At 43.1% G+C, this 15,922-nt stretch overlaps 1 protein-coding gene across 1 annotated transcript in view; it reads left to right on the top strand.

The window, feature by feature from the left end:
- Positions 1-273: 273 nt before the first annotated feature.
- LOC120933215 (carbohydrate sulfotransferase 9-like) overlaps positions 274-15,922 on the top strand; it is a 56,132-nt gene continuing 40,483 nt past the window's right edge. The window contains exon 1 of the mRNA XM_040346299.1: positions 274-433. The gene's annotated coding sequence lies outside the window, so the exon portion shown is untranslated. The remainder of the gene's footprint in view (positions 434-15,922) is intronic.

Raw genomic sequence — 15,922 nt, 5'->3', positions numbered from 1 at the left:
TCTTTTGTGCAAGAATTAAAAAGAAAAGGAGTTCAGCTACAATTTTATTTTTCCTTGCTTGTGTTCCAAACAGGATTTCGTTTTTGATTGAATAGAAGCAGTATCAGGTTGCAATACCTCTGTTATAATAAAAGGAAACTCAATCCAATAACATCATTTGTAATGAGCCAAGAAATAAAATTCTACTACTTTAGGCTGATGAGTGAAACTGCCCACCTTACACATGCAACAGCAGAAAGGGAAGGGTAGAAACATACTGAAGGTTAAAACGATAATAGGATGAATGGAATAATGACATCAACACAGCGTTGCAGAAGGTGTGCTTCTACATTTACAGTGAAAAGAGAAGACGAGTGGGTGTGGAAGTGTGTAGAAGGGCTCACATCTCTACGGAGCAGGTGGACAAAACAGATGATCAAGAAGTGGAGCCTAGGTAAGCTGTCTGGAATTTACACATTTCTTTCATATCTCTATCTATCTATCTATCTATCTATCTATCTATCTATCTATCTATCTATCTATCTATCTATCTATCTATCTATCTATCTATCTATCTACCCATCTATCTATCTACCTATCTATCTATCTATCTATCTATCTATCTATCTATCTATCTATCTATCTATCTATCTATCTATCTATCTATCTATCTATCTATCTAATATAGATATATATATAGTTTGTGTGTGTATGTAAATATATATATTTTTTCTCAATTTTTTTTTAATTGCACTGATGTGATTTTGGCACAGTTATGCCCTGTACACACGATCGGTTCGTCTGATGAAAACGAACCGATGGATTTTTTCATCAGATATCCGATGAAGCTGACTTTCATCAGTCTTGCCTACACACCATCGGTTAAAAATCTGATCGTGTCCAACGCGGTGACTTAAAACACAACGACGTGCTGAGAAAAATGAAGTTCAATGCTTCCGAGCATGCGTCGACTTGATTCTGAGAATGCATGGATTTTTGACCGATGGATTTCCTCACAGACGATCGTTTTTTTCTATCGTTTTTTTTTTTAACCATAAGAAAAATTAAAAACAGGTTCTATTTTTTTTCACCGATGGGGAAAAAAAACGATGGGGCCCACACACGATCGGTTCGTCCGATAAAAATGGTCCACGGGTCCGTTTTCATCAGACGAACCGATCGTGTGTACAGAGCATAAGTGACTTACACACACTTAAAAGGAACCTGTCACTAGCTGGTGAACTCTTCTCCTCCTGGCCAATGAGGAAGCGGCTCCTGAGACCCAATTGGCTGAATGCCCCAGCTGCTTTTCCTACCCTGGATGCAGTTCATTCTCCTCCCCGCACCTCTACTGCAGTAAGGTATTAATCGTGGTGGGGGGGTTGGCGCTAGTGCGAGAGGATCGCAGTTGGGGGGGTTGTGTAGTGCCAACATTTTGACCACCAGCCACCACTGCTCAGGACAGATGAGTATTCAAACAGGGGGTTACGTTTACACAGGCGAGGGTTTGTTCTGAGGTCACAGGGAAGGTTAATTTTAGGCTTATTGAGCCAGATTCAGGTAGAAGTGCGGCGGCGTAACGTATCGTAGATACGTTACACCGCCGCAAGTTTTCATTGCAAGTGCCTGATTCACAAAGCACTTGCGATGAAAACTACGCCGGCGGCCTCCAGCGTAAGCCCGCGTAATTTAAATGGGCGTGTGCCATTTAAATTAGGCGCGCTCCCGCGCCGGACCTACTGCGCATGCTCCGTTTCGTAACTCCCGCCATGCTTTGCGCGAAGTGACGTCATTTTTTCGAATGGCGACGCGCGTAGCGTAATTCCGTATTCCCGGACGGCTTACGCAAACGATGTGAATTTTAAAATTTCGACGCGGGAACGACGGCCATACTTTATACAGCAATACAATTGCTGTGTAAAGGTAAGGCACCAAAAACGACGACTAACTTTGCGGCGGGAAACTAGATTAGCGCCGACGTATCGAACGCGAAAATCCGTCGTGGATCGCCGTAACTCCTAATTTGCATACCCGACGCTGGTTTACAACGCAAACTCCCCCCAGCGGCGGCCGCGGTACTGCATCCTAAGATCCGACAGTGTAAAACAATTCACTCAAAAAGGATATCGGAGAACTGGAGAAAGTGCAGAGAAGGGCAACCAAACTGATAAGAGGCATGGAGGAGCTCAGCTATGAGGAAAGATTAGAAGAACTAAATTTATTCACTCTTGAGAAGAGGAGAATAAGGGGGGATATGATCAACATGTACAAATATATAAGGGGTCCATATAGTGAACTTGGTGTTGAGTTATTCACTTTACGGTCAACACTGAGGACAAGGGGGCACTCGTAAAGTCTAGAGGGAAAGAGATTTCATCTCCAAATACGGAAAGGTTTCTTCACAGTAAGAGCTGTGAAAATGTGGAACAGACTCCCTCCAGAGGTGGTTCTGACCAGCTCAGTAGACTGCTTTAAGAAAGGCCTGGATTCTTTCCTAAATGTACAGAATATAACCGAGTACTAGCATTTATAGGTATAGTTGATCCAGGGTAAATCCGATTGCCTCTCGGGGGATCAGGAAGGAATTTTTCCCCCTGCTGCAGCAAATTGGATCATGCTCTGCTGGGGTTTTTTGCCTTCCTCTGGATCAACTGTGGGTATGGAGTTGGGTGTATGGGATTGCATTGTGTTTTTTATTTTGTTTGTTTATTTATTTATTTATTTATTTATTTATTTTGTGGTTGAACTGGATGGACTTGTGTCTTTTTTCAACCTGACTAACTATGTAACTATATCTATGCATAACTGATTCTATGAATCAGTCGCATAGATACTCTGAGAGATACGACGGAGTATCTGAGATACTCCGTCGTATCTCCGTGTGAATCTGGCCCATAGTGTGTGGGCTAGTTTTAGGGTTACAGGCAGGATTAGTGTTGAGGTGGATACACAATATAAGAAAATCAGGTTAATGATTGTTCGGTTTTCATCGATGTTTCACAGCAAGCCAAAACGGGGGATAGAAATAATGTATGAAAATTCTCGTACGACAAACGGCTTTTTGTGTTGTTTATTGTTTCTGATCTTGCACAGTCTTTTGTATCTGATTTTTCTTGTATGAAAACAGTACACATTAAGCGAAAATCATTAGTTGTGTTCACATACGAAAAATATTTTGGAGTTTGACCCTTTGGAAATTTTTGTTTGGAAAGTCTGAATTGTATGTTAAAAGGAAAATCGTAAATCGGACGGAATTTTTCTTCCCATTTTCATATAGTGTGTACCTTACTTTAGTACTGGGGTTACAGGAAAGATTTGTGTCAGGTAGTTTTAAATTTATTTCTAAAATCACCTTTATTATGGAATATTTAGTAAAATCACAATACCACAAATACAGTAGGGAAAAATCGCAAATCCCCTTTGAGGAAGCCTATCGGGGACATAGCTTTATGACATCAGCTTTGTTCCTTAACCTGCCTGGCGGTATTCCCGAGTCTGACTCGGGGTTAGATTTTCCTGCTGCGAGCGGTAACCCAGAGTCAGACTCGGGCTTGCCTCGCTAGATCCACAGGCATGGTTTACTTACCTTGTCCCTGGATCCAGCGATACCACCGCGCTGTGTGAGCGAGCGGGACCTCGCTCGATTCACACAGTGCCTCTGTGTAACGCCGATCTCCGTTCCCTGCGACGTTACGACGCACGGGGACGGAGAACGGCGCCAAATTCAAAAAAGTAAACAAACACCTTACATACAGTATACTGTAATCTTATAGATTACAGTACTGTATGTAAAAAAAACACACCCCCCTTGTCCCTAGTGGTCTGTCCTGTGTCATGCATGTCATTTTATATAATAAAAACGTTTCTTTCTCCCTGCAAACTGTAGATTGTCCATAGCAACCAAAAGTGTCCCTTTATGTCAAAAATGGTTTTAGATCAGCTAAAAAAACGTGATAATAAATTATAATCACTTGCAGAATTGTGCGATAGCGATTTGTGGGGAAATTCGTCATAAAAAAATAAAAATAATGACAGCGACAATTCTGCAACTGAGCAAATTTCAGTGATTTTGATTTGATTACATTATTGAATAATTTTTATTATAATTATATTATTATTTGTTATAATTATTTATAATTATTTATTATATTATAATTTATAATTTTGTTTTTAAAAAAAATGTCATACCCGGGATGCCTATTAGAATCTTGTTTGGTCAGATTTAAGTGAGTTATTTCTAAAAATTACAGACCTACAATATAAAACGCCAAATTTCCTTGCAAATAATGGTACCGCTTTCAGCATGTTTTTTCTGAAAGAATCATACCGCCAGGGAGGTTAAGGGGGCACCACTGTTTTAACCACTTCCCGACGTCCGTACAACTCTATACGCCCGCAGGGTGGTTCTACTTCTCTGGGGCGCCGTGTTTTCACGTCCGCCCCTTTCCGCGCTCCCGAGCGCGCATCGGGGAACTTCTGTGCTGGCCGTGTCCCTTGGACACAGCCAATCACAGATCGCCATGAACGGCCAATCGGAGTGGCCGTTTGCTAGGCGATCTGTGCGGCCAATGAGAGATGATCTCATATGTAAACATGTAAACATATGAGATCATTTCTCATTGCCGGCTCTCACACTGACAGCGTGCTGTTAGGGAGAGAGGAGACCGATCTGTGTCTCTTGTACATAGGGACACAGATCGGTCACCTCCCCCAGTCACCCCCCTTCCCCCACAGTTAGAACACTATATAGGGAATACATTTAACCCCTTCCTCCCCCCCCCTAGTGTTAACCCCTTCCCTGCCAGTCACATTTATACAGTAATTAGTGCATATTTATAGCACTGATTGCAGTATAAATGTGAATGGTGCCAAAAATGTGTCAAAAGTGTCCGATGTGTCCGCCATAATGTCGCAGATCGCCATTACTAGTAAAAAAAAAAAAAAAAAAATTCTGTCCCTTATTTTGTAGGCGCTATAACTTTTGCGCAAACCAGTCGCTTATTGCGATTTTTTTTTTTTTTACTAAAAATATGTAGAATACGTATCAGCCTAGACTGAGGTTATAAAAAAAAAAAATAGCAAAAAATAAAAACCGCAGAGGTGATCAAATACCACCAAAAGAAAGTTCTATTTGTGGGAAAAAAAGGACGTCAATTTTGTTTGGGAGCCACGTCGCACGACCGCGCAATTGTCAGTTAAAGCGACGCAGTGCCGAATCGCAAAAACTGGCCAGGTCCTTCAGCTGCCTAAAGGTCCGGGTCTTAAAGCGGGGGTTCACCCTTAGGCCGGGTACACACGGACAAACATGTATGGTGAAAGCGGTCCGTCGGACCGTTTTCACCATACATGTCTGCCAGAGGGCTTCTGTACGATGGTTGTACACACCATCGTACAGAAGTCCGCGCGTAAACAATACGCGGGGCGTGTCCGCGGTGTCGCCGCGTCGATGACGCGGTGTCGCCGCGACAATGACGCGGCGACGTGGGCGGCCCGCCTTTAAAATGCTTCCACGCATGCGTCGAAGTCATTCGACGCATGCGAGGGACGGCGGGCGCCTGGACATGTACGGTAGGTCTGTACTGACGACCGTACATGTCCGAGCGGGCTGAATTCCAGCGGGCTGTTTTAAAACAAGTCCAGGAATATTTGCCTGCTGGGAAAAGGCCCGGCGGGCAAATGTTTGCTGGAATTCGGCCCGCTCGCGCCCACACACGACCAAACATGTCTGCTGAAACTGGCCTGCGGGCCAGTTTCAGCAGACATGTTTGGTCGTGAGTATGGGGCCTTAGAGGGCACTTTTCCCCCTTAGATTCCTGCTCGTTATTACTAGGGGAATCGGCTATTTATTTTAAAATATGTGCAGTACTTACCCGTTTACGAGACGCATCCTCTCCGTCGCTTCCGGGTATGGGCTTCGGGAATGGGCGTTCCTTCTTGATTGACAGGTTTCCGAGAGGCTTCCGACGGTCGCATCCATCGCGTCACGATTTTCCGAAAGAAGCCGAACGTCGGTGCGCAGGCGCAGTATAGAGCCGCACCGACGTTCGGCTTCTTTCGGCTACGAGTGACGCGATGGATGCGACCGTCGGAAGCCTCTCGGAAGGCTGTCACTCAAGAAGGAACGCCCGCTCCCGAAGACCCATACCCGGAAGCGGCGGAAGAAGATGCAGCTCGAAAACGGGTAAGTACTGCACATATTTTAATATAAATAGCCGATTCCCCTAGACCGAACGAGCAGGAAGCTAAGGGGAGATTTTTTTTTTTTTTTTAAATGGGTGAACTCCCGCTTTAAGTGGTTAAAGAAGAAGATACAGGTCTGTGAGAGACAGAAATCTTGCTTGTTTGTAGGAGACCAAATACTTATTTTCCACCATAATTTTCAAATAAATTCTTTCCAAATCAGACAATGTGATTGTCTGGATTTGTTTCCACATTTTGTCTCTCATAGTTGAGGTATACCTATGATGACAATTACAGGCCTCTCGCGTCTTTTTAAGTGGGAGAACTTGCACAATTGGGGCTGACTAAATACTTTTTTGCCCCACTGTATACACATACAGTACCTTGAAAAAGCATTCATACCCCTTGAAATTTTCCACATTTTGTAATTTTACAATCAAAAGCTTAAATGTATTTTATTGGGATTTTATGTGATAGACCAACATAAAGGGGCACATAATTGTGAAGTGGTAGAAAAATGATGCGGTTTTCAATTTTTTTACAAATAAATCTGAAAAGTGTGGCGTGCATTTGTATTCAGCCCCCTTAACTCTGATACTTCCAGGGCTTTTTTTCAGGGGGAACTTGGGGGAACTCAGTTCCACCACCTCTGGCTCAGACTCTTTGGTGCTTGTTCACCACAATCACCTGTAAACACAGAAGTCTGGTTTCTGTGTTTACAGGTGACAGTTTTGTAACCTCTTGAACTCTGCACTCTGTATGTAATGCAATTCTGGTATTTAATGCCCCTTTAAGACCCTTCTACTGTTTGTGAAATCTGAACAGGTCGTGGTTGAGTTCCTGCACCTATTTTCTGAGAAAAAAAGCTCTGGATACTTCTAAATAAAATCTAGTGGGACCCATTGCCTTCAGAAGTCACCTGATTAGTAAATAGAGTCCACCTGTGTGTAATCTAAAAGAAAAGTATGGGATGTTTCCCCCCATAATCATACTTACCTAGGTGGATGCAGCACCAGTCCAATGCTGCATCTGTCCCCCGCTGCCTTTGTACTGAGAACACTGCTGAGTTCTCTCAGCTCCCCGAGGGGAGAGATGCTGACTTTCAATCAGCAGCTCTCCTGCTTACTGGAGCACTTGAAGCTGTGGCTGGGCGGGGAGCGGCCATCTCAGCAGCACGCCATCTCAGCAGAGAGTGGACTTCAGACCACTTCAGCAAAAGGAATTGCACTCCTGTGACCCTTAGGAGAAGCCCAGCCAAACGAGCTCAGGCTGGACTTCTCCTTTAATCCCAGTATAATTACAGCTGTTCTTTGAAGCCCTCAGAGGTTTGCTAGGAATCTTAGTGAAGAAACATCATAAAAGCCAAGGAACACATCAGACAGGTCAGGGATAAAGTTGTGGAGAAGTTTAAAGCAGGATTAGGTTATAAAAAATATCCCAAGCTATGAACATCTCATGAAGCACTGTTCAATCCATCATCCAAAAATGGAAGGAGTATGGCACAACTGCAAACCTACCAAGACATGACCGTCCACTTAAACTGACAGAGAGAGAGAGAGAGAGATAGAGAGAATTTGAATGCAAATGAAATACATTTGGAATTCACAGGCCATATGGATTATATCTTGATTTATTTTCTTGATTTAACTCTTATTGGACCTCTAAGTTGTACAGAAAACCATCAGCTGGAAATACTTAGCTTAAAATGGTTCAGGGCATCCTAATCATGCCATCAAAGGTATTCCTGACGGACAGTTTTTAAGACTCCGCAGACCAATTAGCAATAATGATGATTTTGATAAACAAAATAAATATGGAATTATTTCTTACAGGAAGGATACCCTGCACTGGTTCTTAAAAGAGCTTTAAATATTGATAAACCAGGGCTGGTGGTTTGCCAGTTTTTTCAATCTCAAATAGTGCAGAGTTTAATAAAATAAAGAAATAGTTAAAAGGGATTTACTGGTACCATACCTCCCAACATTTTGAGATGGGAATGAGGGACACCTACTATCAAATGTATGTAGGCATAAGACACGCGCCTGCCACACCCCCTTAAAGGAGAATTAACCCCCAAAAGTTAATTAAATCCACAAGGGCTTTTTTTTACCACGATTATTCCTTTATATTCGGCTTTTACATTTTGCAATTTAGAATTTGGAGGAAACTATATGGATCAGACCAAAATGAGGGACAAATGAGGGGAAAGAGGGACAAAGGGACTATGGGCCAGATCCACAAAAACCCGGCGCAACGTAACTTTTTCAATTTAAGTTACACGGCCGGAAAATTTCTACCTAAGTGCCCGATCCACAAAGCACTTACCTAGAAATTTTCGGCTGTGTAACTTAAATCCGGCCGGCGCAAGGCGTTCCTATTCAAATGGGGCGAGCCCCATTTAAATTAGGCGCGCTCCCGCGCCGGCCGTACTACGCATGCTCACAACGGTTTTTTCCCGACGTGCTTAGCGCGGTTTTACGTTGCGCCGGGTTTTGAGAATCGCGACGGGCGTAAAAAAAAATACGAGTTGCGGCGGGAAAAAAAATTGAAAAAAAAAAGACGGCGACGCGGGATAGAAGGGTCTACTTTTACACGGCCTAAACAGTTTAGGCCTTGTAAAAGCAGCCCTAATTTTACGATTGCAAACTAATACTTACGGAGAAAAAACGAAGCTGAAAAGCTTCGTGGATCTCCGTAAGTGCTAATTTGCATACCCGAAGCGGCATTTTGACTCGAAATGCCCCCAGCGGCGGATGCGGTACTGCATCCTAAGATCCGACAGTGTAAGTCCCTTACACATGTCGGATCTTCTCCCTATCTTTTGGAAACTGATTCTGTGGATCAGTTCCAAAGATAGAAACAGGGATACGATGGCGTATCAGTAGATACGCCGTCGTATCCCTTTTGTGGATCTGGCCCTTTGTTCCAAATCAGGGACAGTCCCTCGAAATCAGGGACAGTTGGGAGCTATGCTGGTACTCTTTACCTGCTTGCCGCCAGCCCACCGTCAAATGACAGCAGGGCTGCTCTCGTTCTGGGACAAAGTCATATGATGGCGTTACAGATCGCCCGCTCTCGCACGTCTGCGTGGGCATATAGCGCGCTGATTGCGGCCGCGCCGTGTTGCTAGGACATGGCGCGACCCTGATCTCTGTAAAGGGCCGCGTCCGCGGCTCTTTTACCATGTGATCGGCTGTGTAAAATCACAGCTGGTCACATGTAAACACGGAGATGTCGGTAATCGGCTCTCCTCACCTCATACTGACAGAGTATGTGGCGAGGAGAGCCTATCAATGGCATCTCCCCACAGGGGGACATGTAAGATTGTATTCAGGGCACTGATCATCAGTGCCCTGATTACAGCATATCAATTAAGTGTCAGCAATCAGTGCCCACCATTGCCCATCAGTGTCAGCAATCAGTGCCCACCAGTGGCATCAATCAGTGCCCACCACTGCCCACAAGTGGTACCAATCAGTGCCTATTAGCAATGCCTATCAGTGCTGCCCATCAATGCCCAGCACTGCTGTCAATCAATGCCCATCAGTGTCGCCCATCAGTGCCACCCATCAATGCCCATCAGTACCGCCTATCCATGCCGCCTATCAGTGCCCACCAGTGCTGCATATTAGTGCCCACCAGTGCAGCCTATTAGTTCCCACCAGTGACGCCTAACAGTGCTCATCAATGCCACATATCAGTGCCACCTATCTGTGTGGCATATTAGTGCCTCCTCATCAGTGCCACCTAATCAGTGCACATATATCCCGCCTTATGAGTGCCCATAAGTGCCACCTCATCAATGCCTACAAGCTCAGCCTATCAGTGCCCATCAGTGCCGCCTCATCAGCGCACATCAGTAAAGGTGAAAAATGACTTAGTTTACTAAATTTACATCGATGAAAGCTGAAAAATGGCTTGGGCAGGAAGGAGGTGTAAGTGCCTGGTAGGCAAGTGGTTAATGACCCTGTGTATTCACAAATTCTAGCAAAAGGGATAAGGTTGTTTATCTATTTTCCATAGGTATTTATCACCTAGATTTTTTTCTAGCATGAAAACGAAATCCTACAATGGCTTAATTTTAAAGATACTTCTTAAAGGTGGAGCAGGTAGATGTCCCTTCTGCTCACATGTGAAGAGAAGCAGTACATTCTACAAGTAACAAAAACGATTTGAAAATGACCTTTATTAATTGCAATACCAAAAAAATTGGTTTATGTTGTTACATGTGGTTTTTGCTCTATTCAATATGTGGGTTGCACCACTCGCTGTCTGGGAGATCTCTTGCATGAGCATTTATATGATAATAAAAAGATGCATTTCACCAACATTGCCATAAACTTTAATGAATGTCATGCTGGCAATACCTCAACACTATATATCCAGGGAATGGAGAAGACCAGGAGGTCAGAAGGCAGGGCTCTGCCTCCAAAATGAGCTCTCATCAGACTTGGCTTATAACGACCCTGCACACCAGAGTACTCACACAGACTGCAGGCCTCCAGCCAAACCTGGACACAAGATTGAAGGTTCCATCCCACCCAAGACACTTTGGAACCTTCAAGCTTCAGGCTCTGATCCAGGATTGCAAAACCTGGAGAAAGCTTAAAACACGTAGCAAATACTCAGCAGCTTCTCAAACCACAACTTTGATAATCTTTTGTCATTTCCATATCAATTTCCTAAACTCACACCATTGTAGGACCTTGCACTGTCACAACTAGGGATAAGCCGAACACCGCCCCCCCCCCCCCCGTTCGGTTCGCACCAGAACCTGCGAACAGACCAAAAGTTTGTGTGAACTTTCGAACCCCATTAAAGTCTATGGGACTCGAATGTTTGAAATCTAAAGTGCTAATTTTAAAGGCTAATATGCAAGTTATTGTCCTAAAAAGTGTTTGGGGACCTGGGTCCTGTCCCAGGGGACATGTATTAATGCAAAAAAAAGTTTTAAAAACGGCAGTTTTTTTCGGGAGCAGTGATTTTAAATAACTTTTTATCCTTCAGAAATGACACTTTGTGCAGGGACAGTTCTAAGCACGGGAAACAAGCGCTACGTTACAGGCATACCATAGACACCCCCAGGTACGAAATTTAAAGGAATATTTCCCTTTTAAGCATTATTAAAATCACTGCTCCTGAAAAAATTGCCCTTTTTTTTGCATTAATACATGTCCCCTGGGGCAGGACCCGGGTCCACAAACACTTTTTAGGACAATAACTTGCATATAAGCCTTTAAAATTAGCACTTTGGATTTCTCCCATAGACTTTTCCAGGGTGTTCTGCGGCTTTTCGAACTTGCCGCGAACACCCCAAATTGTTCGCTGTTCGGCGAACAGGCAATGTTTGAGTCGAACATGAGTTTGACTCAAACTCGAAGCTCATCCCTAGTCACAACATATAAAATATATATATGGTACTACTTCACATGACAAAGGTTTTGTACTCCTGTCCATCCAGTCAGTCCTCTCATACTGCACAGCTCTGGCTGGCAGGGCAGGAGACCTGAGCTTTCTCTGCTGAAGTTTCACTTACAGCAGGGGTCAAGTTCTGGGGAAAAAAAGTGTGGGAACTCCCACGCAAGATCCACTCCCCCACCAAAAAAAAAAAAAAATTATACGCTCATATGCATAATTACTATTTACTTTTCCCCTTTTTTTTTAAGCAAGTTCTTTCTAAATCCGGCGATAACTCGCGACAGACCTCTGCAATGTCTCCTGGGAACAATGACAAAAGCTCTCAGGAAACATTGCAGCATTGAGGAAGTGACACTACCCGATGAATCCATATACAGGAAGCAACCAGTAATATAAAAGATTACTAAGGTTCGCCTGCCCCTGACAGTGAGTCAAGCTGGGCATTGCCGCTCAGTGAAGGATTGGCTCGGGCGGCTCGGCTGCTCTAGTCCTGCAAAGTGAACTGCGTTCCTGCTGTAAAAAAAAGTGCAGGAACTCCGTTCCCACGCGTTCCCGCAGGACTTGAGCCCTGACTTACAGGTTCTCTTCCCACTTCCACCCTCTGAATGGACAGTGAAAGGAGAAGCAGCAGACTGATCTCTGAATGAATGAATGAATGAATGAATGACTTGTATAGCGCAACTCATGCGAACTGAATCGCCTCTGGGCGCTTTTTCCAGCCAGAGTCTGCTTGGCTGGTGCGGTCATTTTACCCCATAGGATCATGACACGCTTGGGACACACAGTCATACACATATATACTGGGCCAATTTGGACAAGATCCAACCTACCAGCATGTCTTTGGAGTGTGGGAGGAAACCAGAGTACCCGGAGGAAACCCACGCATGCACAGGGAGAACATGCAAACTTCAGGCAGATGGTGTCGTGGTCGGGATTCGAACCAGCGACCCTTTTGCTGCTAGGCGAAAGTGCTACTCACTGCACCACTGTGCTGCCCTCTCTCTATTCTCTTCTCTTTTGAGCATGCTCCTTGCATTGTAACACAACTGATTGACTCCTTGTGCTGCTTCTCCATCCCACTCTCTGAGCATACTGCAAAAGATCCTTGTACTGCTTTTCAAATTTTGTGATGTGTAAATGATTACAGATTGGTATTAATATGTGTCTTTAATATTTGCTTTAAGGTTGTATTTTACTGAGGGTTGGGGAGAGGATTCGTTTTAGGGTTACAGGAAGGGTTAGTGCTAGGTTTGGGTGTAGAAGGTGTGTTACTATTACGTTACAGGGAAAATTAATGTGATAGAAACCTCAGTGTAGGACATTGCTCTCTATGCTTGAAGCTCTGTGGCAAAAACTAGTAATATCTCCCAGATTCCTCTGAGGTCCCCACTGTCTAAATGCTTATGCTGCAAGGGGTGAGGACAGTCCTCTACTCTAAATGCACTGCCAGTAATCTACCTGACAATTTATTTTTATTTTTACAAGTCATAAGTACTATGCTGATAGGCTAAATTGGCAGAGGGGGGAGAGGCTGAAACAGTAAAGAGAAGAAAATCTGCATAAAGTTGATGTAGGGTGCAGGAAGAGGGTGCTGAGAGAGTTAGGAGGAGGGAGGGATAATATGCTGTCAGGATGGGGCACAGAAAGTAGTAGGGTGTCTTTAGGATGGGGAAAAGAAATGGAGGGGGACAGGATTCAGAAATACGAAATTCGGAAATACGAAAATTCGGAAATTTAAAAATTCGAAGATTCGAAAATTTAAAAAAAATAGTAATTTCGAAAATTCGTAAATACAATTTTTTTAAAATTTTAGATTTTCGAATTTTCGTTTTTCGAATTTTCGAAACTTCAAAATTCCGAATTTTCGAAACTTCAAAATTCCGAATTTTCGAAATTTCAAAATTCCGAATTTTCGAAATTTCGAGATTCCGAATTTTCGAAATTTCGAGATTCCGAATTTTCGAAATTTCGAGATTCCGAATTTTCGAATTTTCGAGATTCCGAATTTTCGAAATTTCGAGATTCCGAATTGTCAAAATTTCGAAATTCCAATTCGAAAATTTGAAAATTCGGAATCTCGAAAATTTGAAAATTCGGACAATTAAAATTTCTAAAATTCCATAATTCAAAAATTCGAAAATTAACAAATTCGAAAATTAAGAGCACTGTTATTAGCACTGATTTATTTCCGAATTTTCGTATTTACGAATTTCGGAAATTTGGATTTTAGGAAATTTGGATTTTCGAAATTCGGAATTTCGGAATTTCCGAAATTGCAAAATTCGAAAATCTAAAATTCTTGAAATTTCCGAAATTCTGATTTTCGGAAATTTGAAAATTCGGAAATACGAAAATTCGGAAATTAAACAATTCGAAAATTCGGAAATTGAAAAATTCGGAAATTTAAATTTCGGAAATTCCAAATTTCTGAAAATCCAAATTTCCGAAAATCCGAATTTCCGAAATTTGAAAATACGAAAATTCGGAGATTAAAAAATTCAGAAATACGAAAATTCGGAAATACGAAATTTCGGAAATACGAAAAATTCGGAAATACAAAAATTCGGAAATAAGAAAATTCGGAAATTCGAAATGTTCGGAAATCCGAAAATTCGGAATTTGAAAAATTCGGAAATACGAAAATTCGGAATGAACGAATTTCTCAAAATTAGTTAAAAAAAAGAATTAGAAACTAAACGACTTGCACATGTCTAGTAATGCCCATCTACCCTCAGACAAGGAGGGAGGGTCAGCATTAGGAGCATGTAGGCAGGCTGTGGGCAGCTGCCTACGAGGGGAATGTTTCATGTAGTAAGATAGCTAGCTCATAGCTCCCAACTGCCCCCTATTACGAGGGACTGTCCCTGATTTGAAACAAAGTCCCTCTGTCCCTCTTTCCTCCTCATTTGTCCCCCATTTTGGTCCGATCTGTGTAGTTGTATGTAAAATGCACTATCTTTCAAAAAGTGTTTCCCAGTGCTAAACCTTTCATCCAATTTCTAAATTCTTGAAATTGTAAATTTCAAAAGCCAGTATAAATAAATAGTAGTGTAAAAAAAAGCACTTGTGGGTTTAACTAATCTTCTTTTTTTGCATAATTATCCTTTAAGGGGGCGTAGCAGGGGGTGTGCTGTATGCCTACATACTTTTTCTAAGTGGTGTACCTTGTTCCCATCGCAAAAAGTTGAGTGGTAGGCTAGCTGGTCTGTCCAGGTTAGGGAAGGGTTAATGCAGTTCACGATTTCCTGGCTTTTTGCAGGGCACTGCCCTCATCCCTGTTTCATATAAAAAGGGGGAAGGCACTGCCCAGACAGCTCCAGCCACATGGGAAGAAGCAAGAGGCTCACAGAGGAAGATTTAACCCTTTAGAACCAGCAACCATCTGCACAAGGGAGAGTCTCTATCTGCACATGAGAAGCCTGCACAGGGAATGCTATGACATGTAGTAACACAAGAAACTGCAGTTCTGAAGGACACTATCTGTTATGGACTTTCACCTCTGTAGGTATGCTGAGCAGGCACGCAACTGTAGTTAGATTAGGGATAGGGACTAGTGATGGACGGTTCGCGAACACTAATCGCGAACTTTTTCAAATATCCACAAACCGCAAGTTCGCAGCGGGCCCCATTGACTTTATTGGCAGGTGAATATTATAAACCTTCAGGTCATATTTGCAGCCACAAAATACTTACTAGCTGTGCACAAATAGTCCCACAACATGGACACTGACCTACCAGAAGTATTAAGTGAAAAACTGGATACATAAGTAAGTGTCGGCCATTACAAGCCCCAAAAATTAGCCGACAGGCATTAACCTGACAGCAAACAACTTTGTATTCTGTGGCTGGAGGTACATTAAGCTATTCACCGGATACAGAAGTAAGTTTCGGCCATTACAGGCCCCAAAAATTAGCCCACAGGCGTTCACCTGACAGCAAACAACCTTGTATTCTGTGGCTGGTGGTACATTAGGCATTCATCGGATACAGAAGTAAGTGTCGGTCATTACAGGCCCCAAAAATTAGCCCACAGCCACAGGCGTTCACCGGACAGCAAACAACTTTGTATTCTGTGGCTGGTGGTACATTAGGCATTCAACGGATACAGAAGTAAGTGTCGGCCATTACAGGCTTCAAAAATTAGCCCACGGCCACCTGACAGCAAACAACCTTGTATTCTGTGGCTGGTGGTACATTAGGCATTCACCGGATACAGATACACTGTTTCCCCTGTGACTGTTGACATTAATGAAAATATTCACAGACCTCAGATCAGCATGTGCAGAGCCCTGTCCCTCCTCCTGTCAGTACACAGGAAGACATCAGAGCCAGGGAGGAGGTGAAG

The sequence above is a fragment of the Rana temporaria genome, chromosome 3 (assembly GCF_905171775.1).
Source record: "Rana temporaria chromosome 3, aRanTem1.1, whole genome shotgun sequence".
Classification (NCBI taxonomy): Eukaryota; Metazoa; Chordata; class Amphibia; order Anura; family Ranidae; genus Rana; species Rana temporaria.
Note: the sequence above shows the minus strand (reverse complement) of the source record. Positions and strands in the feature narration are given on the sequence as shown.